This window comes from Natrix helvetica (assembly GCF_964273705.1).
Source record: "Natrix helvetica genome assembly, chromosome: 7".
NCBI lineage: Eukaryota > Metazoa > Chordata > Lepidosauria > Squamata > Natricidae > Natrix > Natrix helvetica.
Window position 1 is genome coordinate 13,476,818 of NC_138558.1, and position 25,569 is coordinate 13,502,386.

Sequence of the window (25,569 nt, forward strand, 5' to 3'; positions counted from 1 at the left end):
TATTGACCTCAGAAGGACGGAAGGCTGAGTCAACTTGAAGCCCATCAGGATCGAACCCCAGTCTGTGGGGTAGAGTTTACCTGCAATACTGCACTTTAACCAACGTGACTCCAGGGCTCCTATGATCCTAATGATACTGACTGATTATGTAAGAACTGCAGTGTTAAGAAAATTATGATAAAAATTGTCCTTTTCTTCCCACTTTCTCCCACCCCAAAATAAGTCTTTCCTGTATGTCATTTCTGTTAGAACATAATCTTAAAGAAAAAGAGTAAATTACAAATATCACCAGTGAGACAATCTGGAGCCTTTTCAGCTAAAGGCCTGGATGGAAATGCTTTAAACAAATTATAAAAAGTAATCATAGTTTACTCTTCGGATTTATGCCGTTATTGAGATTGTCAGCAGTCATTTGTAATTTTTTTCTCAGTTGAACCTCCCAGAAATTACACTACACAGTTTATAATCCCCTCTTGGGCTTGCTTTCTAATTTTTTGGGGAGGAGTTCATTTATTTAATCAAACAGAAGAGAGAGCATAAAAATGGAACAGAATGAAAAAGGAATCTTTCACGTGTATGTGAGTTTCTCATACACATATGTACGTAAAGCTACATAAGAGCATCAATCAAAGTTACTATATTTCATTTTATTCAGCCATATAATCTATAACCTGTAAGTAACTAATTCATACATTGCAAGTAACTTCAACCTTGGAAAGATAAAATTATGGTCCCATCCGATATTAGCTAATATCAGATAATTGTATATGTAAAATTGCATTTCTGAGACACTTTAAAACTTGTGGGAAAAGTCACAATTAAAAAACTTACTTAGGAGTTTTTAAGATATCTGCTGCTTAAGATCTACGCTACACTCTTTCTTAAAAATATCACCAGATAGACATAATTTGTCATGTGAGAATCTAATGTATGGAGTTTTATTTCTTTCCATTTGCCAACTTTTAATAATATCATTAAAGGTGGCTCAGTGGCTAAGACGCTGAGCTTGTCAATCAGAAAGGTTGGCAGTTCGAATCCCTAGCACCGTGTAACAGAGTGAGCTCCCGTTACTTGTCCCAGCTTCTGCCAACCTAGCAGTTTGAAAGCAGGTAAAAATGCAAGTAGAAAAATAGGAACCACCTTTGGTGGGAAGGTAACAGCGCTGTGCTCCTTCAGCGTTTAGTCATGCCGGCCACATGACCACGGAGACGTCTTCAGACAGCACTGTCTCTGTGGCTTTGAATCTGAGATGAGCATCGCCCCCTAGAGTTGGGAAAGACTAGCACATATGTGCGAGGGGAACCTTTACCTTTAATAATATCTTTGACATAAAAGGCCTACAATGATGCCCCAATATCACTCAAAGGTTTGCACAAGGCTTTCAAAATATTGAAGTTGGGGCTTCTCCATGGACACTTTGTCTGGAACCACTGACATTTATATTATCTGAGGATCCCATATGCTAAGGACAGATTATTCTCACAGTTCTGGCCAAAGATCTTGCTGCAGGTGAATTAATCTTTTGGATTGCATGCTGAGCAAAGGCGTACTTCTAAAATGGCAACGGGTTCCACCTATCCAAATAGGATATGAGCAACCAGCAGGGCCCACCAACTAGATCTCCTTTAATATCTCTACCTAAAGTATAAAGGCCTTCAGGGAGAGACTATTAATATGTACCTCTGTACGCATGAAAGACTCCTCACAAAAGGCAACCTCAGTGGTGCAGAGCCTGGGTACAGCTTTGCATGCAAATGAATCCCCCATCCCTGCTTTACACACAGTTGCCAGCTAGTTAGCGCACAACTCCAAAAATTTCTCTTCTACTAATTGAATGCATAGGTGCCAATCCTGGTGTAATGTGAAACTGGATTGTTGTTTCTCTAAAATGGTTCATTAGCATGCCATCCTAAATACAACTTCCCTTGGCAACTTTCCTCTTTACAGGGTCTTCTCTTTTGCTGTGTGGAAGAATGACATAGGGGATCAGAAGAGAGTAGAATATTCATCAGGAAGTAGTGGAGAGGGAGTTTTAGAAATGTCTGCCAAACAACCCCATTGTCTGCAATAGAATCTCAGTGTTGTATATTTTTTTAAAAGGCTTGGGGAAAAATGCTATGCTCAGCAACTCACACCAGTTAAAGAAGTTGAGCAGCCTTCCACTTCACTGAGTTAATATGTAAAGATCAGCACAAAACATTATTCAGGCGTCTTTACCGAATAGCTTTTTGTTTTTGTAAATAACTACACTATGAATCATTTGCTTCTTTCTTGAAAGTTCCCATATGTAACCTTAACACAAAATTATCTGCAAATTAATAATGACTCTTCCTGATTTAAATATAAATAATTCCACAATATTAAACCACATACTTACTATCTGTTATAAACCTGTTGTAAAGTCTATACTCATAATTAGGAATGCATTCTTGTTTTGTAGGTCACTAGGATTTGAAAAAAGTCTTGATGGCACGTAATCAGACTTGTTTTTTATTTATTATTTATCAAATTTAAAAGCCACTCATCGTACTTGTTTAACTACCATAAGGCCAGACAAACTGAGAGGAAAATTTCATACCAGGATTTCAACTTATCAAATTTCCATACCCAAATATAAACATTATCAGATTTCCATACCTGACTATAAACATCAAAAGCATGATAGTTTGAATGAGAGCATTGATCACGTGGTCATTCACTGCTCAACCATCTATAATGCTTTAGTTTCAAAGATTATTCAAAGATTTAGGGAACTATCTTCCCATATGATGGCATTTATTTATTTATTTATTTATTTATTTATTTATTTATTTATTTATTTATTTATTTATTTATTTATTTATTATTTATTTATTTATTTATTTATTATTTATTTATTTATTTATTTATTTATTTATTTATTTATTTATTTATTTATTTATTTATTTATTTATTTAAACTTATTAGTCGCCCCCTCTCCCCACAGGGACTCGTAGTGGTAGTGTTCAAATGAATAAAACTAGTTGCTGACAGATGTCCTAGACCAGGACTGTCAAACTCATGGCCCACAGGCCGATGCGTCACCCCCCACGCCCGGTTTAGCGGATGGGGAAAAAGTCCCAATATGTCATGTGACACCGCCGTGATGATGTGTGCTTGACATCCTTGTCCTACACAGATCCTTCCCCAAATTATTTGACTTCCACTCTGGAAATTTCCCTGATACTGATAACAAAGCTCCTGGAATAGATTGCTTAAAGCAAACTTCTCATAACTTGGAGGGATCCAAGTTAAAAGGAAACCACGGAAATAACTTTTATCGAAGTTTCATGGTAGCCTATCAAAGGCATTTTTGTTTTTTATTGGCTCTGATGGAATATTTTATGGTGGAATATATTTCTTTTAACTCCTGATTTTCAAAGGTTTTAAGATGATTTAATACAATGGTTCCTTACATATGACCAAATAGTAGAACTGCTTGGATGTAGAACTGCTACTCATCCAATTGTGATAAAGTAATGCAACCAGATATCTCATACAAACCCTAAGCATGAAGTTTCTGAGTTAATAATAATAATAATAAATATTTATTTCTTAGCCGCACCCTCTCCCGAAGGACTCGGGGCGGCGTACAACAAAACATAGGAAATAAATATATCGACATACATATAACAAAACATATACCAAGACATATATACGACATATACAAGGAGGAGGTGAACTGATAGATAAAAACAAGTAAAAACACAATGTTTAAAAACCCCTAAATAAATTGAATGCAATTAAAATACCCCAAATAAAAAACCCGTCAGGAGCGATATAGTTGGATCAAAGTTGAGCCAGGCCAGCAACTTGAAAAAGGTGGGTCTTGAGCATTACACGAAAGGAGCGGAGGTCAGAGGTATTCCTAATATCCGGGGGGAGGTCATTCCACAGGGCTGGGCCCGCCACAGAGAAGGCTCTACAGAGAAGGCTTATACTTATATTTTGCCCCAACACCTGTAGGATAGGATGCAATTCTCTGAAGATAATTTTAATCAGTACAACAGTGCAAAGGGAAGCTGTCACTACTAACTTCTAGCATCTGCTCTATGGATGCACATACATATTCTCATTTAAGAGTACAAATTGGTCCCTTAACATACATCCTGCACTTTCATAGATAACTATTTTTCAATGGTGCAATTTTACTACAACCTGAGGATTATATGAAATGAAGTCAATAGATCCGGAGGGCACCAGCTGGAGGCAGCTACTCTAAGAACATTATGGCTCTTAAAGAAGAAAACTAGCAGACTATTAAAGAATGTGCTGCTTAATCAGCAGATCGCGCAAGGATATAGAAAGAAAGGGTTTTCTTCTTGTTTGGCATAAAAGAGCAGCATAGACAATTCTACTCTTGTTAGGCAAAGGACAAAGCTCCGTTTTTTAAAAGAGGAGACTCTAGATTAGTATTGCGGGGGGAAGGGGGGATTTTATTACATTGCTACCAATGTGACTATGAACAGGTTACAAGTTGGAGCGCCTGTCTCTGCTATTGGTGAACAGGTTCTACTGCAAGGGGAGTTCAAACTCACAGGCCACGGGCCAGATGCGTCACATGCTGGCCACACCCACCATTTTAGCGAAGGGGGGAAGTCATGGTACATCACGTGACAATGACCCCTGTTCTACTGGTATGAATAAAAGTAACGTTCTTCCAGAGCAACTAAAAAGGATTAGGGACCAGTCTCAAAATGTAGTCTCAAAATGCAGACCAAGTCGAATGAATTGAAAATGTAATAATGTTTACTTTACTGAGAAACAAAAAAGAGACTTAACAGAGTTGATGGAACAGAAAACCTTGACTTTTTTTTTTTTTTTGCATTCAGCAATTTGAGCAATGCAATAGAGATCTGAAAGTAACACATAATTTACATCCAAAATACCAAAACCCCAGTTAGACCCTTCTTTCACTCCAGTGGTTAAGGTTCAGGGTTAATGAAAATTTCTGACTGAGAGGAAAAACTCATGACACTGTAATATATTTTAAAGTCCTATGAAAATTAAGCCTTACTTTACTTCTGGGGATCTTCTACCATGTGTTATTCCAAAAATTCAGGCCTGGACCTCAGTAGGGAGCAAGGGGATCATGCTACCTTAATCTACTGTTGTGTCCACAAACTGTGGAATGTGCTTAGAAAAATGGGACTCCTAGAACATTTTGTTGTTCTCACGTAAAACCAATACGTAGCCCAAGAAGCCATACTACCAATAAAGATAGTATCTATCTCTTTCTATTTCTCTCTATCCCTCTACCTACCTACCTACACACTCTCTCTCCCTACCTACCTACTGTATTTCTCTATCTATCTCTATTTCTCTGTGTATATATCCCTTTATCTACCTACTTACCTACTCTACCTACCTACTGTATTTCTCTTTCTTTCTCTCCCTCTATCTACCTACCTACTTTTTTTAAAAAAATTGCCTCTTCAAAACCTTGGTGCGTCTTATACTCAGGTGCACGTTATGCTCCGAAAAATACGGTATTTCTGGCTCAGGGTTAAAATGAAGGGTCCTTGGTGCTGTCTGTGTTTGGTTGTTTTCTTGGAGATGTTTCATTACCCAAACTAGGTAACATCATCAGTATTAGGGTTTATTTATTTATTTTATTTATATATAGCCATCCATCTTATAACCAACCCAAATGGCTCCCAATCAAATATGCTGAATATATAATGAGGGAATCTACTTTGGAAGAAAGTGAGTGTCATTTTAGAGGAAGAAACATCTCCTAAACATAAATTATCTACGCTGATTTGACTACTTTAACAGCTACAAATGATCTACAACTCTAGTAGTGAAAATCAAGAATCCCAGTTAAAAATGGGATTAAGTATAAAGAACAAGTTAATGACAATAGGTACTGCAAACAGCCCGAGAATTGATGTTGTTGTTGTTGATGATGATATTGAAGTGATGGACAAGCTCTCCTTCTCAGGTCAATTATCAACAGAAAGGTGTCAACAATGAAAGCTCCAATCAAGAAATACATGGGTATTTCTTGATTGGAGTAGAGTCCATGGGTAGAGTCTTTATATCACTAAAACAATTTTACCAGCAATGTTAACTCTGTTGTGCTAAGACCTGAGTTATTTCTCTATGCATCTAGTCCTATCGCATCTGATAGAATATTTATTGGCCACTCCAACTGATATGCAGCAACAACCTTGATTCCTTAGATGATGAACCTTTTATGCATGTCATTTTTCTGTTATATTGCTTAAATTTCTATTACAGTGCTGCACTCTGCTATATTGTGTTTGCCCCAACACAATATAGTTTCTTGTTTCTAAAACAAAAGGGAAGAAACTTGTGACAGATGGTATTTTTAACCTTTTTGTAAGTATGAAATGGAACTAAATCTTCCGAATGAATCTGCTTATATGCGTGTTGTGAATATATACATTGAGATAGCCAGCACTCTAAGGGTAAATATCCATTTGTTCTTGATACTTCAGAAACACACACAAAATGAATCGGCAACCAAAGTTTCTAGCAAAAATAGAACTGTGTTATGAATGAAGGCAAATGAATGTGTCCGAGGATAATGATGCGAGATCAAATTTGGGTTAGTCACCCACATAGACCAGAGATCTAGTCTTCCAAGCTTTCAAGATTCATGCTGAAACCCATCTTCAGGGAATTTCTCTCTACTGAAATATGCACTTTGAGCTGTTCTGTGAGTCATGTTTATATAGTGCCTTAATATTAGCTGATTGATGTGTTGATGGCTGGAATCATAAACTGTGTTAGTTTAGTTGAGAAGCTAATGCAATCCTAAGTTGCATCGATAAATGTCTAGTTTCAAAATCATATGAAATGATAGTAAAGTTTTGTACTGCACTGATGAGACCACACTTGGGAGTACTAAATCCAATTCTGGTCCCCATTTTTCTTTATGTACCCTGAGAGTATATGCATCAAAGACAAATTCCTTGTGTGTCCAATCACATATGGCCAATAAAGAATTCTATTCTATATATATAAAAAACGTTCAGATCGTAGAAAGAGTTTAGAAAAGAGCAACAAAGATTATAAGGAGTTTGGAGGCTAAAACATATGATGAATGATTGTAGGAACTGGATATGTCTAGTCTAATGAAAAGAAGGACGAGGGATGACATGATAGGAGTCTTCCAATATTTGAGGGACTGCAGATGGGGACTGCAGGCAAGAAATTAAAAGACGCTAGCTCCTGGGGAAGAAAGCTATGGCAAATCTAGACAGCATATTAAAAAGCAGAGACATCACCCTGCCAACAAAAGTGTGTATAGTCAAGGCTATGGTTTTTCCAGTTGCAATGTATGACTGTGAAAATTGTACCACAAGAAAGGCTGAGCGCCAAAGAATCAAGGCCTTTGAACTATGGTGCTGGAGAAGACTCCGGCGAGTCCACTGAACTGCAAGGCGATCAAATCGGTCAGTCCTAGAGGAGATCAACCCTGACTACTCTTTAAAAGGCAAGATCCTGAAGATGAAACTTAAATACTTTGGCCACCTAATGAGAAGGACAGACTCACTGGAGAAGAGCCAAAAGCTGGGAACGATGGAGGGCAAAAGAAGAAGGGGACGACAGAGAAGGAGGTGGCTAGATGGAGTCACCGAAGCAGTAGGCATGAGCTTAATGGACTCCAGAGAATGGTAGAGGACAGGAAGGCCTGGAGGAATGTTGTCCATGGGGTCGCGATGGGTCGAACCCGACTTCACAACAAACAACAACAACAGAGAGAAGAGGCGGTCAATCACTCACCCTGAAGGTTCACCATAATACATTTACATACGTGTCCCACGTAGTATGCCCAACATGAATCTTTTAAATACATCTATGTTTAAATAACAATATACTTCATCCTAGTGGGGGAAACTAGGGTTGTCTTCTCATTCTGTAGTTAGAAGTCAATTGTAGGTCAGCAGCTTCAAAGTTCTCATTGTCTTATTATTATTATCAACATTTAAAACAGTTTTAATCTGGGCATCCATTCAAAACAGAGAATTATTTTACATTCATGACAGCTGTCTGACAGCTCTTCGGAGAACTATTGTACTGTATACGCAGCCAGAATTATTCATATGATTTGGAAAAGTGTGATGAATTATAAAGGTCTCCTATTGCCAAAACAAATTAATCCATTAATGCTATATTTGGTTTTAGGATTTGAGCATTAGATTTGCTGTGATTATAGAAATAGAAGTATTTTTATTGTTATTAAGTACATAAATTGTATATTTTTTAAGGTTTATACTTACATTTAGCATGCAATTATTTTGTACTACGATTTTAGTTTTTATTATTATTATTATTTAGTATGCATACTGTTTATATGTTTTTGTTTTAATTTAGAGCAAACATTTATTCTATTATATATTTGTAACTATACTGGGAAGTCATTCTTTTTCTTTTCTTTTTCTTTTTTTCTTTTGTCACTTTTTAACTTTTTCCCCCTTTGATCCCTTCCCCCATTAAATCTTTGTTAAATCAGCACTATGCAAGCAAAGAATCATTTTCAAAATCCAAACAGCAGGTTAAATCTAAGCAGGTTAAAGTCTGAACAGGCTATAAAACACAGAGATAATTCCCTGGCCTGAATAGGGTAAAGATGAAATTGATGGATTATCAAATAGATAGGTTCCAGATAGGTTCCAGGCGGAGCTTGGGCCACCTCCTGCAGACCTGCCCCGCCCCCGGGCAGAGGACCTGGTAGCCGAGTGGAATAATGCGGCCGCCGGTGCCTTGGACCGGGTGGCGCCTTTGCGGCCTCTCCGACGGCCACGATCGACCCGGGCCCCCTGGTTTAACGGGGAGCTAAGGGCGATGAAACGCCTTAGGAGACGCCTAGAGAGCAAGTGGAGGTCCTCCCGCTCCGAATCCGACCGAGCACAGGTAAGAGCCTATGTAAGGACTTACCTTGTGGCAATAAGAGTGGCTAAACGTCAGTATTGTGCCACCCTTATAGCGTCCGCAGAGAACCGCCCTGCCGCCCTGTTTCGGGTGACCCGCTCCCTTTTGTCACAGGGGCAGCGGGACCCCCCATTGCTGGGCCGGGCAGAGGAATTTGGAGAGTTCCTGCAGGATAAAATCGATCGGATCCGAAGGGGATGGACCCACCTCAGTGCTCCAGTGGGGACGTCCGAGGCTAGTCTTGAGAGACCATGCTGGGAGGAGTTTGACCCTGTTGTCACCGAAGATTTGGACAGGTTGCGCGGGCGACTGCGAGCCACCACATGTTTATTGGACCCGTGTCCCTCCTGGTTGGTACTGGCCTCCTGGGAGGGCTCACGAGGCTGGCTACTGGGGCTGGTGAACGCTTCGCTGGGTGAGGGCCTTTTACCAACCGCCTTGAAAGAGGCGGTGGTGAGGCCCCTGCTCAAGAAGCCTTCTCTGGACCCAACGGAGCTAGCAAATTACCGTCCTGTCTCCAACCTTCCTTTCTTAGCGAAGGTTGTTGAGAGTGTGGTGGCTCAGCAGTTTCCGCGCCACCTGGAGGAAGCTGATTATCTAGACCCGCGCCAGTCCGGCTTCCGACCCGGTCACAGCACGGAGACAGCCTTGGTCGCGTTGGTGGATGATCTCTGGAGGGCAAAGGATGGGGGTTGTTCCTCCATCCTTGTCCTATTAGACCTCTCGGCGGCCTTCGATACCATCAACCATGGTATCCTATTGCGCCGTCTGGAGGGGTTGGGGGTCGGGGGCACCGTATTATGATGGTTCCGCTCCTACCTCTCTGGCCGGACGCAATGTGTGTTGGCAGGAGAGGAGAGGTCGACCGCGAGGCCCCTTATCTGTGGGGTCCCACAGGGGTCGATCCTCTCGCCTCTCCTGTTCAACATATATATGAAGCCGCTGGGCGAGATCATCCGTGGTTTTGGGGTGGGATACCATCTGTACGCTGATGACACTCAGCTGTACATTTCCACCCCAAACCACCCCAACGAGGCTGTTGAAGTGATGTCCCGGTGTCTGGAAGCCGTACGGGTCTGGATGGATGACAACAGGCTCAGGCTCAACCCCTCCAAGACAGAGTGGCTGTGGCTTCCAGCTTCCCGGTTCAACCAGCATATGCCATCGCTGGCCATCGGGGACGATCAATTAGCCCCGGTGGAAGGGGCGCGCAATTTGGGCGTCCTCCTTGATGCCCGGCTGTCTATGGAAGATCACGTGGCAGCCGTGGCGAGGGGGGCGTTCCACCAGGTTCGCCTGGTGCGCCAATTGCGGCCCCTTTTGGACCGGGAGGCCTTGCGCACAGTCACTCACGCGCTGGTGACGTCTCGCCTGGACTACTGTAACGCTCTCTACATGGGGCTCCCCTTGAGGTGCACCCGGAGACTGCAGTTGGTCCAGAATGCAGCCGCGTGGGTAATTATGGGGAGATCGAGGTTCTCCCATATAACACCCATCCTGCGCGAGCTGCACTGGCTTCCTGTGGCCTACCGGGTGCGCTTCAAGGTGCTGGTTACCACCTTCAAAGCGCTCCATGGCACAGGGCCTAGTTACCTGCGGGATCGCGTCCTGCCCCATACATCCCTGCGACCCGTCCGCTCACACAGAGAGGGACTACTCCGGGTGCCGTCCTCCAGAGAGTGCCAGAGGGCGACGCCCAGGAGTAGGGCCTTCTCTGTAGTGGGCCCCACCCTTTGGAATGACCTCCCCCCAGACATCAGGACAACAACCGACCTTCGCTCCTTCCGTATGAAGCTGAAAACCTACCTGTTTCGACTAGCTGACCTGGCATAATACTACAATCTCTCCAGCCCAGGGCATTTTTAATTGGTAATTTTAGTTTTTAAGGGTTAATTTCACTGGGGTTTTAACTTTTTTAGGTATTGTAACTTATTTATTTATTCTTACCTCCTCTGTACGCTATATAATACTTTTGTATGTCGCCCCGAGTCCCTGTGGGGAGAGGGGGCGACTAATAAGTTCAAGTAATAAATAAATAAATAAATAAATTACAAATATGTCTTCTAAGGGATATCTAAAATCAAATATAGCCGTGATTGTAAATTTTAGCAAATTTTTTAGCAAAGAAGAATACATAAAGCATTAAAACATAACCTACAAATGGTTAGGTCTTCATATCATTTCACATAATTTACTGGGGAGACTACTGTTAATGGAAGTTAGGATTTGGAATAGAAGTCAGTACTAATATTTGTAGATTTTTAAACAACACTAAAATTATTCTAAAATTTCACAAGCAATTAGAACATCCATCACTCTAGTTAGCCTAGTTTTAGCTCATAAAGATGTTTGATCTAAATCTGGAACATGGTAGAAATATCTGAAACCTCATTAAGGAACATGGAATATTTTAACTCATACAAACTCTACAAAATTTGGAATTCCTGTAGAATAAGATCTATATTACTGAAAAAGAGCGAATTATTTGCTTTTTAAGCACATTTTCCCTCTATTCATTTAGGTACAAATGGGAGTTCTTGGTAGGTTTCACACCCATTTGCACTACACAGGTGACCCTGAAGACAAAGATAAACCTCCAGGGGGTCTCATCTTCTCTCTAAAATAATGCAAATGACCAGCTGTCTGCAAGGAATATAAACCCTTCCATTCCCTACCATTCAGTCAGAGCTGAAGAAGCTTCTGATGGATGAGAAGCAAATGTCTTCAAAGGAAAACAAGAAACTCCAGTTGCCTCTTGAAAAAAGTACCACTGGAATCCCCCATAGCTGGATGTTATTGACAAATTTGCTGAGTATTTCTTCTATGTCATCAGGGCTGCATCAGAGCTGTGATTGATCTCAGGGGGCCGGGTGGGTGTAGCCGACTGGATGGAAGTGGGTGACTGGGTGGGCGTGGCCAGCTTGACACCACTCCCCAAACTACTGGCCCGATATTTCCTCTTCACATTGAGTAGACTGAAGCAGCGTGGGCCAGCCCCTTGCATTTTCCAGGAGGGCCCCGCAGGCCGGATCTGACCACATTGCTGCCCGCATCCGGCCCGCGGGTCTTGAGTTTGACACCCCTGATCTAGATCAATTATAAAAATGTTTTAAATTTTAAAAATGTTGAAGAGCACAAGGTCCAGGATAGAATCTTGAGGTGACACATTGCATACCCGTTTCCATGTAAACCTACAGTACATCCATTAAGAGCCATATGTTGGATGCTCTTGCTCAACCAACTGTGAATCTATCAGGTGGCAGGACCATCTGTCCCATATTGTCCATTTTATCAAGAAGGAGGTTGTGGTCAGCTGTATTAAATGTTTACTGAACTCTTAAGTGGGCTACATCTGTAGCATTCCCATGGCTTACTAATCTTGTTGGTTTGTAAAAAAAAAAAAATCAATAAAGTTTGCCTGGCATAATGTATTTTTAAAAAACCCATGCCAGCTTCTAGTAACTTTGTCCTTTCCTAAGTGTTTGTAACTGTTTTCAACAGTCACCTAGAAAAATGGAGGTTAAAATTTTATTTGCCATAAATGTTATGATGTTACATTTGCGTAACAAATGTTCTTCATACATGCTAATTCACTAGTGTATTGGTTCTTCCTTGCTCCCTTCGCCTTATGTTTCTAAGGGGAAATGTTGCAGTTGCCATGGGTAATCATGGTTTTTCCTTGGGAATTACAACCCAGCTGTCCCTGTTCTTTAGAGAAGTTTGCAAATAAGATTTCTTGAAAGACAGAAGGTAGTTTATTTCAACACTGAGAAAAAATATGCATGAAGGTACATATAGGTATGTGTTCGTAAAGGAGAGCTTTTCCCGGATCCCTAAAGAAACGTGGAGCAATTCTATATTCTTTTGGTGAAAAGGCACGTGCAACATTACGAAAAAGAGATCTACATGCTACATTAATTGCCAGTAATCAGAAATAGACCCAGTTAGGGAACAAACAATGCAAGGACAATATTGAGACTCTTCATTATTGTTATAGGATATAATAAAATAATTTTGAAAGTTTGCCAGAGTATTTTTATTGCAAAAAAGAATCAAGGGAAGGTTGCCTTCCCTTACTTAGGATTGAATTGCCATCTACTTAATGGTTGTTGCATTTTTCCATAACACTATCTGATAGAATATTGGTGCTCCCTCAGGTTGTTGGTTTCCTTGTAGATCTGGGGTACCGAGCTGTGGTACCGTTGGGAACAGGGCTGCACAAGCAGTGGGTGAGCATCAGAGAGAAGCTCCATTTGTGCGAATGGAAAATGCACATGCAAAACCATTCCTTCTCCACCCCCAACCCCACTACATTGTGAAACCACTGTTATAAACCTTTTATTATCAAACTAGTTGTTGTATTCGGGTCTTTTGGCTTTGTTGTATTGTTGTATTGTGAAAATTACAAAAGAAAAAAAGCTCAATTGGAAGAGAAAATGAAAGTGGAAAGGAGGAGTTGCGGACAACTGTCTCAGCTGTTTTCATCAGTTGGTTTGATTAACATACATCACATGAATAAATATAAACATTCCAAAACGGCCTATACATTTTGACAATCCCATTTTTAAAACATTCCACTATATTGAAATAACAGTTCGTCTCTAAAAGCACTTTCAACCCATTCACTGCATGAACTGGTTCCCAACCCAAACCCTCCCCGTGCTACTGGCTACTTCCTGCTGTGATCAAGACCTAATTATGGCTTTTCTTCATCAATAAGAATATCCCACCTGTTGCAACAGTACTACTGCAGTTTCAACCTGATGTAAAGTATTTCACAACTGTGATCTTAGAACTGTTTTTATAGGAAAACATCTTCCAAGGGTCAGTCATAAAATTACTATTTCAGGGCTGCCCTAACTTTGAGCAGTTGCTAAATAGAGCAATCATTACCTGAGGATACTACTGTATCAGGGGTCAACAACCTTAAACACTCAAAGAGCCACAAAGGTCCTAACCGGAAGCCCCCCCCCTCCACCATTCCATCCTGAAGCCAACCGGAAGTCCAGTTCCCCCACCATAGAGTCTCCTCCTAACGCGGCGTCCTTTTTCCTCTACCTATCCTAACTGAAAGCCCTGTCAATTGTGGAGCTGACTGGCGACAGGGAGCCGCAGCAGAGGGATGAAAGAGCCACATGCGGCTCCAAAGCTGCAAGTTGCTGACCCCTGTACTATATCAAGAAAAGTCATCATAAGAATTGTTGCAATCCATATGATTTTTATAATGACCGGCATTTCTTCACATCTTCTAGAAGACTAATTCAAACTAAACATAAGATGAAAACTGCCTGAATAGCATAATCCCAAGAAGCAATTTACTTGCCAAAAGGAAAATGATGAATTTGAGACAATTCCCACCCCATTTCCAAAAATGAAACTTCGATAGACAAATACAAAGATGCCTCCAGTATAGTATTGCCAGTGAATTTAACATCCTCTTATCTGGAGACAAAAAACAAAATCTTTCTTATGTAGTCTTATCAGGGTGGATTTGATTTAAATCAAGCCAATTTAAATCATGATTTAAATCACTAGTAAAACAGTAAGTAATTTTTAAAGAGCAACTGTCATCTCTGTCCCATAGCGGCTCCTCCTCTGACTCACTGTTGATTCACTGACAGTCCCCTTCACTTTAATCGGACGGCTGGTGATGCGGCAGTGACACAACAAGGTGAGGGACGTCGCAGGCGGCAGGTGAGTGGATGCCCGCTAACAGGCACTGGCATGATGGTTTTGAAATGACAGGTGCTTTTTAAATGCAAGGACTCATTCTTAGAATCTTTAATATTATTATTTGCAAACAAAATGAAGCCTTCCTATTTAGCTTGCAGAATTTGGATTCATTGAATGAGTTTACTAAAAATGTAAATATTGCAGAATATATAGCCTCATGCTACATAACTAAGCTCCATTTCATGCTGAATAAACTAAATTATTAATGTATCTTAAATAGAAAGCTATGTTTAGATAGATTTCCCCCCCCCCAAAAGCATTCTATTAAAATAAATGTAATAAAAATTTTAAAAATCCAATTTAAAATTTAAAAATATCTATTTTTTTTTATTTTAAAAAGCATCAGTTTTTGTCCACCTTGTAGTCTATACATTTGTCCACACTGACTGTACATATGCCTCTCGAAGCTGTAGAGCAGGGGTGTCAAACTCAAGACCCATGGGCCAGATCCAGCCCATGGGACTGCCCTGGAAACATCAAAGGACCGACCCATGGTGCCTCTGCCCGTGAAAACAGAGCTCAGGAGGGCTGTGCGCAAGCTCTGTTTTCACTGGCAGAGTGCTAACAAAACAAACTACTAGCAAAAGTGTAATTTGATCACACGAGTGACATCAAGCTGGCCACGCCCCCTGGTCACATCCTCCTCCCCCGGTCAAACTCAATCTTGGTGCGGCCCCTCAATGAAAGCGAGTTTGACACCCTGCTGTAGATAGACTAAGAAGGGATACCTCACTGATTCCCTCCAGCTGTTGATTACCAGAAATAATCTCAATAAGGAGGATGCACTTAGTTGTCATGGCAAACAATTTATGATAATTCCAGATTCATAGATCTAATTTCCGCAGAATGAACTCACTCTTTGTGCATCTATTCTTCTGTAACTGAAACAAACCATATCCTATCTTACTGTAAATGCATATCTTGTCATTACTTCAATTAAACCATGAACAGGGGCTATTATACATACTAAGGCAAATAAACCATATTATAGTTTGGAACAGAGGTAGGATTCACTTACCTTCCCTACTGGTTCACAAATGTGAGCGCACTCATCCGCACGCTCGCTTCGCACACACCTTGTCTCCCGCATTATGTTGGGGTGGGTGGGCAGAGCCTCCTGCCGCTACTAGTTCACCCAAACCAGAGAGAACCGGCTGAATAACACCTCTGGTTTGGAATAATTGAACTCAATTTATGTATTAGATATGTGCCCAAAGCAGTATTGTTTTCTTTGTAAAGGCTTCGGCCTACTTGCCTATCAGATTCTTGTTCATTGACTCTAAAGTAGAAAAGCCTGTTTTGTTTTGTTTTTAAAGAAGATTTTCCATTACGGAAGATGCTACCTCTCTTGATCATTGTACTGTGTGACACTGAAATGATCAGAGAGATCCTAAATGGCTGCCTTACTTTAACACAAGGGTCATTAAAAACTGCTTTTGAAAAGATATTTCCAATAGGATCTACCAAGACTACAGCAGAGCAGAGCATTAGCTTAGCTTCTCTGGAGCAAATGACGGTTTGTCGTATTCAGCTACAGGAAGGGTTGGGGGGTTTAAAGGGATATATTCTGTAGTTGCACTCAGAACAACTACAGGTTATTATATATATAAAACTAAGCCTGAATCACAAAGAAAATAGTGTGGCTTTATCTGTTAAAACCTAAATTTAGCTAACTAGCAAAACAAACTCGTCATTTGGAGAAGAGAACAGAGGTTAACAAAATTCTCTCCATTAATAAAATGCAGCCATACTACAGGACAGGTTTTTTTTTTTAAAAAAAAGGGCTACAGAAGTGCATTAAAGACCCTTAAAGTGCAGCAAGTACATTAAAATACAGTCTATATTTTTTGCTAGCTGTCAGAGGCATTTGCTTACGTTGAGACTTCTTAACAGAATGTTCCATACAAGCAATATTCTGTTTACCACTCTGGATATATAAAACAATATCCCAATTCTCCTCAATGTGTACGGATAATATAATGTATCATGTATGAATCTAATCAATCTCTCTGGTTAGAACAGAACAGGTCAGAACAGAACAGAATAACAGAGTTGGAAGGAACCTTGGAGGTTATTTTACAAGGAAGAAATTAAATATATAGGTTCTTGTCTCAAGATATTTAACACCTAAAAATCTATCCAGGCAATGCTAAAGGAAAAGATTGCAAAATTGAAACTTGGGCTCATGTATTGGGTTAAGCTGTAATGACATTTCTTTGGATTGAGTCCAATATATTGCATGAATTCAGGCCTTAAAACTAATAAACTATTGGACGAATGGTTTCTAATGTAGAAACCATTATCTTATTCACCAAACCATGATTAAATAAATTGGATTAGCACCATGTCCAAAAGCAATTCTGAAGCACAGTAAAAGTAGGAAGCCTACAGTAGTCTAAGCATTGATGGACTTCAGTTCCCATTAGGCTCAGTCAACATGGTCCATGGTCAACCATGGTCATGAGGGATGAAATTCAACAAGACTTGGAAGGTCATATTTCTCCCTACCCCATAATTGCTTAAAATTTAAAACATTTATTTATAGTGTACAAAAAATTCATATTTGGTATTTTTAAGGCACTCTATGCATAGCGTCATGCTGCTATACATGTACAACCTAGTTCCTGAGCTGATTCATTCTATGGATTACCAGTACAATGAATCATAAATTAGCCAAATTGGACATGCTTGCAAAACAGGTAGTCCTCAACTTACAATCACAAGCGAGCCCAAGATTTCCTAAGCAGAACAGTTGTTAAGTGAGTTTTGCCCCACTTTATGACCTTTCTTGTCACAGTTGCTAAGTGAACCACTGCAGATTTTAAGTTAGTAACACGGTTGTTAAATGAATCGGGCTTCCCCATGGACTTGGCTTGTCAGAAGGTCGCAAAAGGTGAATATGTGAACCCGGAACACTGCAACCGCCATAAATATGGGCCAGTTAACAAGCTCTCAAATTTTGATCACATTGCCACAGTCGTAATTGTGAAAAACAGTCATAAGTCACCACTGAAACTTCGAACGGTGACTAAACAAATGGTTTTAAGTTGAGGACTGCCTGTTTTGTCCTATTAGCTGACAAGCCAGAGTTTAAACCTGGGAAGCCAGTGTTGTACTACCGAATAATAAGGTCTCCCCCAAAACGTACTCTATTTTGTCTTAGTTCAAATGGAGCCAAAAGTCTGCATCATGTCAATGAGGAAAATAAGTCACCGTTTCTGTTCCTAATATATTCTAATCTGGCCCTTGGACTTTGTACTTATTTCATTACTGAACAATTTGGCTCAACCATGCAAAAGGATTGATTTCCCTGATACAGCTTCTCCTGCTTTCACTTTGAAAGGAATAATATTCCACAATGATAGCATCACCAGTACTAAATTGTCTTGGGACAACGTCTATGGAGATTCTCAATCATCCAGGTCATGGTTGTCCCAAAGGTGTTTTTTCAAAAGGCAGCTGGATTTTCTTCAAGGGGGGGGGGGTGTTTCCTTGAAAATGTTCCCCTTCTCATCCCAGTAGGTTCTTCAGTTCTGCCTTGTCTTGGGACACAATGGCTACATTGCACTTCTCAATTGCTGACTTAAGTGGAACCCCAACAATCATAATCAGCCAGAACAATTTATAAGCGTTTAGTAATGCCTTCTTTATCTGAATCTGAATATCCGGTTAGAGATTTATAAACGTGATGTAAAAGCTACATGTGGGAGAGAATCCCTAATGCAAGAATGGTTTTCATTGAGATTACCAGACGGCACATAAACTTATTCACAATATGACGCCTTGGAAATCCTAAGGGTGCTTTTCAAAAGGCAACTGGACTTTTCTCATTTTTTTTTCCTTGAAAACATTTCACTTCTCATCCAAGAAGCTTTTTTTGTTCTCACTGAATGTTGGAGAATGGAAGGATTTATATTCTTTGCAGTCATTAGGGGACTGGAGGCTAAAACATATGATGAATGGTTGCAGGAACTGGGCATGGCTAGTCTAGTGAAGAGAAGGACCAGGGGAGACAGGATAGCAGTCTTCCAGTATTTGAGAGGCTGCCACAGAGAGGAAGCGGGGGGTCAAACTATTTTCCAAAGCACCTGAAAGCAAGACAAGGAATAATGGATGGAAACTAAACAAGGAAAGATTCAATCTAGGAATTTCCTGACATCAAGAACAACCAACCTGTAGAATAGAATTTGCCTTCAGAAGTTGTGGTAACTTCATCACTGGAAGCTTTCAAGAAGAGAGTGGACTGCCATCTGTCAGAAATGGTGCAGGGTCTCCTACTTGGGCGGGGGATTGGACTAGATGACCTACAAGGTCCCTTCCAACTCTATTAATCTGTAAATTGGTCCTTGGTACTCTGAAGTTCAGCCATTACCTCTGAGAGGCTTTGAAGCCACTTGGTGTGGCACCTTTTGGGATTGCTGAAAGGGCTGTATTGTAGATGATCTTCACTAGACCATCTCACCATATGATCAGTTTTCCACTCATGATCACAATTGGGACAACAATTTTCATTGTAAAGCTACTCATCATTTGTTTTTTTACCCAATTATACAACTATTTTTTACCATGGTCATTAAATCCATAATATGCTCATTATATGAGTCATGGGGTTGTTAAGAGACTCCAACCTCCCCAATTAATTTTGCTTGTTGAAAGTTGGCTGGGAACATTGCAAATCCCAATCATGTGACCACAAGACAACCATCATAAATGCAAGCTTGTTTGCCAAGTGGCTGAATTGCAATCATGTGATCACAGGGCTCATGCAACAGTCATAACTTTGAGGATGGGTCATAAGTCATTTTTTTACGAGGCCATTGTAACTTGGAACTGTTGTTAAGCAGTCATCCGTTGAGGAATACCCAAAACTGAAGAAGCTTCTTGGATGAGAAGCTAAACATTTTCAAAAGGAAAATAACCCCAAGAAAATCATTGCCTTTTAGAAAAAGCACTTTTAAGATAAAGCCTAACTTATTATTTAAGAAAGATGTTTTTACTTGCTAATTTTAACACATTCTAATGCATGTTTATTAACAAACAAGTTCCTCTATGATCAAATGGGATTTATTTCCTAATGAATGCAGGCCAAATTCATACATTGCATAAAACCATTGTAAAACTTGTTTGGTTTTGGTTTAGCATGTTTTGTGAATCTAACTATAATTGTAAGCCAAATTTTATATTTTAGTGCATTCTGCCAAGTTGCTCACTGTAACAACAAACCACTACTAAACAAGCTGTAACTCACCATAAGTGAATCAAATCACAGTATGACTTAGTTCCACTAAACCTGCCTAAATTTCTACTCTAAACAGATATAGGAAATATTGTTCTGCACCTGTTAAGTGGTCTGGTTAGCTCCAGCACAAACTGCTACGAGCCCTTTTGCCTGATTCTAACAATGATCTATTTAATCCTTCAAATAACCAACATAACATTGTTGTTTTTTTTCTTCCATACAATTATGTCGGATTCTCACAGACTGCCTGAACAAGTCACTGCATTTTTCTTGGAAAGATTTTTCAGAAGTGGTTTGCCATTGCTTCTTTCCTAGAACTGAAAGTGACAAGCTCCAGTGTGCAAAAGACTTGTCAGTGTGGAGGATAGAATTCTTGCTAGAGATATATTACGTTTGTATGCTTTCTTTCTTACTCCTATGATGGCTTCGCTGCTAAAAATCCATAGCCCACTAGATGGCAGAAAAGAATTATAGCTTCAGTATCTCTCTGCTACCATCTAATGATCATCTAGATTATTGCAGCCCAGATGTGGCATCACTATTCTTTCTGTATTCAGGGCATAATCCTTATTTCAATTTTATTCTGCAAAATATTTTGGTACGTTCAGCTGAGCAGCTGAATTCCATTTCAGAATTCCATGGGAGAAGATCTGTCTTCTGATCATAATACCACACTGGCTGTTGCATTTGTTGTTCTGCACATCTATTATTCTGTGCTATTCTATGGTTGGAGCTCTTTCCAGTGCAGAATACTAAGTAGATGACCTCGGAGTGCCATTGCAACTCCATCATGGTTTGAAAGTATACAAACATTTCCGTAAGGTAGCAACCTCCCCTGCCAAAACGAAAGCCTTTGATCTCCCCTCCCCCTCTACCTATCCAAGCTAGGAAACCATTAAATAACAAGTTATAGATAAGCCAGCAAAACACACACTCATCCCCTCTGGGAGTCTTTCATAAACAGCCTTTCTCACTGAGCACACTCACACGCCTATAAACACATCCTCACACACATCTCAAACAAGAGGAGGAAACAGTCATTTTCCCAACAGTCAGCATGAAGCAGAGACAGCCGAGGGTGGCTTGTATTCCAATACAACATTATTCCCCCCTTCCCTTATGATTCCAGCATTGTGCATGACAACAATAAACAAGAGGTTTTAGAGAAAAGATTGGATGCTCCAAAACGCTGGTTTAAGGAAAAAAAAAAAAACGGAAGAGGAGCCCATCATCCTGAAGAGACAAAAAAGAGGGGGCATGTCCTAATTTAACAGCTCAGATCACACCATCTCAGTCATTCATTTCATAATAGGGAGAGGGGGAGGGACGGGAGAAGAGAAAGAAGTGCAAATATAATTTAGGGTTGTCAGGTGTCCCTTGCTTTCACGTCATATGATAAAGAAGGCATCGCTTGAAGCACTCCCTAGCATTCCTTTGTTTTGAAATTTTTAATCCCAGCAACATGGTGCACGTTGCTATCTTTGGGGGGGGGGGAGAGAGAGAAATGAAATATTACATGGAAAAAGCAAATGCTAAGGAAAAGAACTGCCAAATTCAAGTAGGAATGGTGGCTTCCTCCTGCTACCCCCCCAGTAAATCAAGAATATTCTCCAAAGAGCTCTTGCTAAACCCTTAATTCTCAGGTTGGTTGTTCTCAAACAGGAGCCCTTTCTGTCTTCCCTATCAGTAGTGCGCCCCCCCCCCCCCGCATTTAATGGCCTTGTATAAGAAGAACAAAATCAACAATCCAGATCTGGTCTGCTCATAAAAAAAATAAAAAAACCCACAGAGAAATGAGGACAGTGAATATTAACCATACCCATATTCTCCACCCTATCCCCACCGCCTTCGTTGAGATCCGGCGCTTTCGTAAGGCACCAAGTCACCCAGAACAAGAGGAGAAGGTGGAAAAAAACTGCATTGAAGAAATAGCCAGCCGATGCAGCAAAAGGAACCCATGTAAACAAGCCTATGGTTTCTTCGTGCCCCCCCCCCACCGCAACCTCCATCAATACAGTAAAGGCTGGGATTATCAAAAGGGGGAGAAAGCAAAATCCATCATTAAAGACATTTACTGGCTTTTGACCTCTAAAATAAAAACATGCAGGCAAATTCCAGGCATCTTTTTTAATTCCGTCCCGCATTGCAGAAGGGGGGGGGGATTGCTCTCTGAATATTTTTTGCCCTATTGCAATAGCTGGGCCAGGCAAAGACTATTTCGGTAGCGCTCATTGATTTCACTGCAGTCTTTAAATGTTTAGCGTCCCTTCGCAGCATGCGGCCAATCTACTTTCTTCTCCCTCCAGTTTTCTTTAAAAAGGCGGGGGGGGGAGATCCCTTCCCCTCTTCTTCTTCACCCCCACCCCCCAACAGCTGCGTTATGCAAGACCCGGCCTTTAAGCTTAAGAAATTACTTCCCCCACAAGCACTTCATATTTTCCTCCATCTTCACCTCGGGAGCATCACCTTCTAAATAGGAAATCCATATCCCACCAACATAGTTCTAAAGCGATCCAGACTTCCAATTCTGGGTTTCTTTTATTATTATTTCTTTATTTATTTTTCCTCCTCCTCCACCTGCAATCCTGCTGCTGAAGGAGTTGGGGAGAAACGAGATGGATTAAAGAGACGGAAGGTTTCAGAAATGCCAGAGCGAAATATCCTTTAGGGGAGTGGGGGGGGGGAGGGAAAAAACAACAACAACCAGAAATCTGCGATGGTCCCATTCCCACAAGGATTCAAAATAAGAGACCTCTTTTTCTTTTTTTTAAGGGAAAGAAGGAGGGAATCTTTTAAGGGAAAAGAAAAGATCGTTTAAGGGGAAAAAAGTCTCTCCTGTTCAAGAGAAAAGGATGGAGAAGAAGCAGAAGCACCACCACTGGACTTATATACTTCTATTATGGACTCCCCTCTGTTTACATCCCTTACCCGCCACCAAGACAACCGCCGCAGGTTCAAAACAAGCTCCACGACCGCCTTTAAGGAGCGGGGGGGGGGGGACACCACTACCAACTCCCCCCCCCCCCGAAATAACATGCAGATACTGACCCAAATCACAAGCTCAAAGATGTCTCGCTCTCGCTCTCCCCTTCCCAGGAGCGCAGCTACTGCCTTCCCACCTCCGACAGCAGTTTGTTTCATTCACTTGCCTCCCCCGGCCGCTCGCCCGCTCGCTCACACACATACACACGCGCACCCTCACACTCTCCTCCCTCCCCTTTATTATTTTTAACAGCAATCAATATTCATTCTCCCTCCCTCCTCCTCCTCCTCCTCCCCCGCCTCCTCGCCTTTGTGTGCGTGCCCGATGCGCCGGCGAGGGGGGGGAGAGAGATTTTGAGCTTGGCCGCGCGCGCGCGCCGCTCACCTACCATCCCGCGCTCGCGGGTGAGCCCTCCTGGGCGCTGCGAGCGACCTTTCCTCGGGGGGGGGAGCCCCCACCCACTCCCGCCCCCTTCTCTCTCTCTCTCTCTCTCCCGCGACCTCACTTGGTCTTTGGGAACCTCATTCCCAGCTGAGGAAAGGAACCGGCTGGGGGTTTGAAGGGATGGAGAGGCGCGGGAAGAGCTTGCGCTGGGAGGGAGGCGCCGGGCGGGTGATGGGCAGGTGGCAGCAGAGGCCACCTGGCTGGAGGTGATGGGTGAGCGGCGGGGAGGAGGGGGTGGGGGAGCGCGCGCCCAATAATAAAACCCCGCCGCGCAAAAGGAAAGGACGAGGACCGGAAAGGGGAGAAGGTGCCGGTCCACAAATGAGGAGGAAGGAAGAGGGGGTGAGACCTGAGGAAGATGTGCATGGGGGGGGGGGGGGCAACGGATGGGATTGTGCCTTGCTGAATCACCCTCTTTTTTTTTTTTTTAACTGGCGGGGAATTGGGGGGGGGGGGGGTACCGGGCATCGCGATACTGGCTCTCTTGTGGAGATGCTACCCGAGGAGACAGGCGGAGGGCTTGGGGGAACTGGGCTGCCATGGCAACGGAAAGGAGCACACGTGACGTCAAAGCGAAGAGAGGTCTCGGGAGGAGGGCGTGGGGGGGGGAAGGCGAGCGCCTAATCCGCAGTTCGGGCTATTGTATCTCCTTGGTGGAATCAAAGGGAGGGAGCGCGTGCAAGAGAGGCGGCCGCATCTGGAATAGCAGGGCCGCCTGTGCGTGGCAACCAGCAAAGGGCCCCCGCAGCGGTGACCTCGGCGCGCGGGCACGAGCAGTAAACGCGCCTGCGCGCCCTTGTGGGTTGTGACACGAAAGGTAGATGCGGCCTGATCAGGGTCTCCGCCACCCCACCCCCCCCACACACACCCAGGTTTGTCGAACGGACTGTGGCCTTGGAGACCTCAATGGCCTCTTTTGTCCTCTGCCATTTCTTCGCAGGTGGAATGGCGGGTAGCAAGAATTGCCCTGAAAGCCGGCAGGCCAGCGGGGCGTTTGCCCCAGTGGGGTAGCCTCCCTTTCTTTCCCTTGCCCCAAATAAAAGAAATCCCAGCGGCCTTTTTATTCCTCCCTCAGCTCTTTAGAGCTGTGATCACCTCGTCTTTTTATCTTGTCTTTTTATGTACACTGAGAGCCTATGCACCAAAGACAAATTCCTTGTGTGTCCAATCACACTTGGCCAATAAAGAATTCTAGTCTATTCTACCTCTGCTCTTATTCCTCGCACCCTAATGGGGTTTATTTTATTTTTGGTCTCCTCATTTATAAAATCGCTTAGATGGGCTTCGGAGGACTGGCAGAAAACTACAGCCTTTGCTTCTTGGAGAAAGAAAGCTTAAGCTCAAACAGCAATTCTATCCAGGGATTCTCTGGCTTTTTCTCACACACACACACACCCCTCACCAAATCTCTTTCATCCAGTAGAATGGATGCAGAATAAGCATTAAGCCTTTGCTGAAACTCCCATTTCTCGTGCAAGCTGTTTACCACAGTCGGTCAGCCCCCCCCCCCCCTCCCCACAAGCCAAAGCATGTCACTCACAGATCACTTTGGACAGCCCATGCGGAGAAAAATCCTTTGGTCTCTTTGTCTTTCAAGGATTGTCCAGTAAGCAGCATGCAAATCCCAAATTAATAAGTCTCAAGGGAACGGTCGTCTTCCACTGAACTTTTTACACCATTGATTTAAGGCTTCTGCCCCATCATTCCTTCGTCAGGCATATTGCATGTGGAATTTACATATCCCTGCCAGTAAAAGGTATTTATTGTTTGGGATGCAGCAGTCAGCCATGACCTCCTCTAGAAACCAATTATCAACGGAGGTGGTGAGCTGTTCTTCACTGGATGTGCTCAAACGGAGATTGGACAGCTCTCTGGTTGGGGGGCGCCTTTAATTTAAATCCCTGTATTGTACAAGCTGTTGCACTCAATGGCCTACAATTAGCCTCTTCAAACTTTATGGGTCCTCTGGTTCTCACTTCCTGACCCACAACATTTTCGTCCGATGGTGTGTTGTTGTTTTTCTAGATCATTTGAGGCAAAAACCCAAAGAAGCCTCAGACTCGATGATTCTTTGATTCTCCATCTGCAGAGATAAAGAAGAATATCAGGGCAGTTGGCCATATCAACACAATATACAGTATAAAGCAATAGCAATAGCACTTACGACTTATATACCACTTTACAGTGCTTTACAGTCCTCTCTAAGCAGTTTACAGAGTCAGCATATTGCCCCCAACAATTCACACTC

General features: G+C 42.0%; 1 protein-coding gene across 4 annotated transcripts in view; it reads right to left on the bottom strand.

The window, feature by feature from the left end:
* Window positions 1-25,304, bottom strand: part of MAPK10 (mitogen-activated protein kinase 10) — a 241,628-nt gene extending 216,324 nt beyond the window's left edge. For 3 of the 4 annotated variants that reach the window (XM_081959214.1, XM_081959217.1, XM_081959218.1), the window contains exon 1: window positions 22,943-23,076. The gene's annotated coding sequence lies outside the window, so the exon portion shown is untranslated. Of the gene's footprint in view, window positions 1-22,942; window positions 23,077-24,861 lie in introns of those variants that run through there. The other variant, XM_081959215.1, reaches the window with a different exon arrangement.
* Window positions 25,305-25,569: the final 265 nt, after the last annotated feature.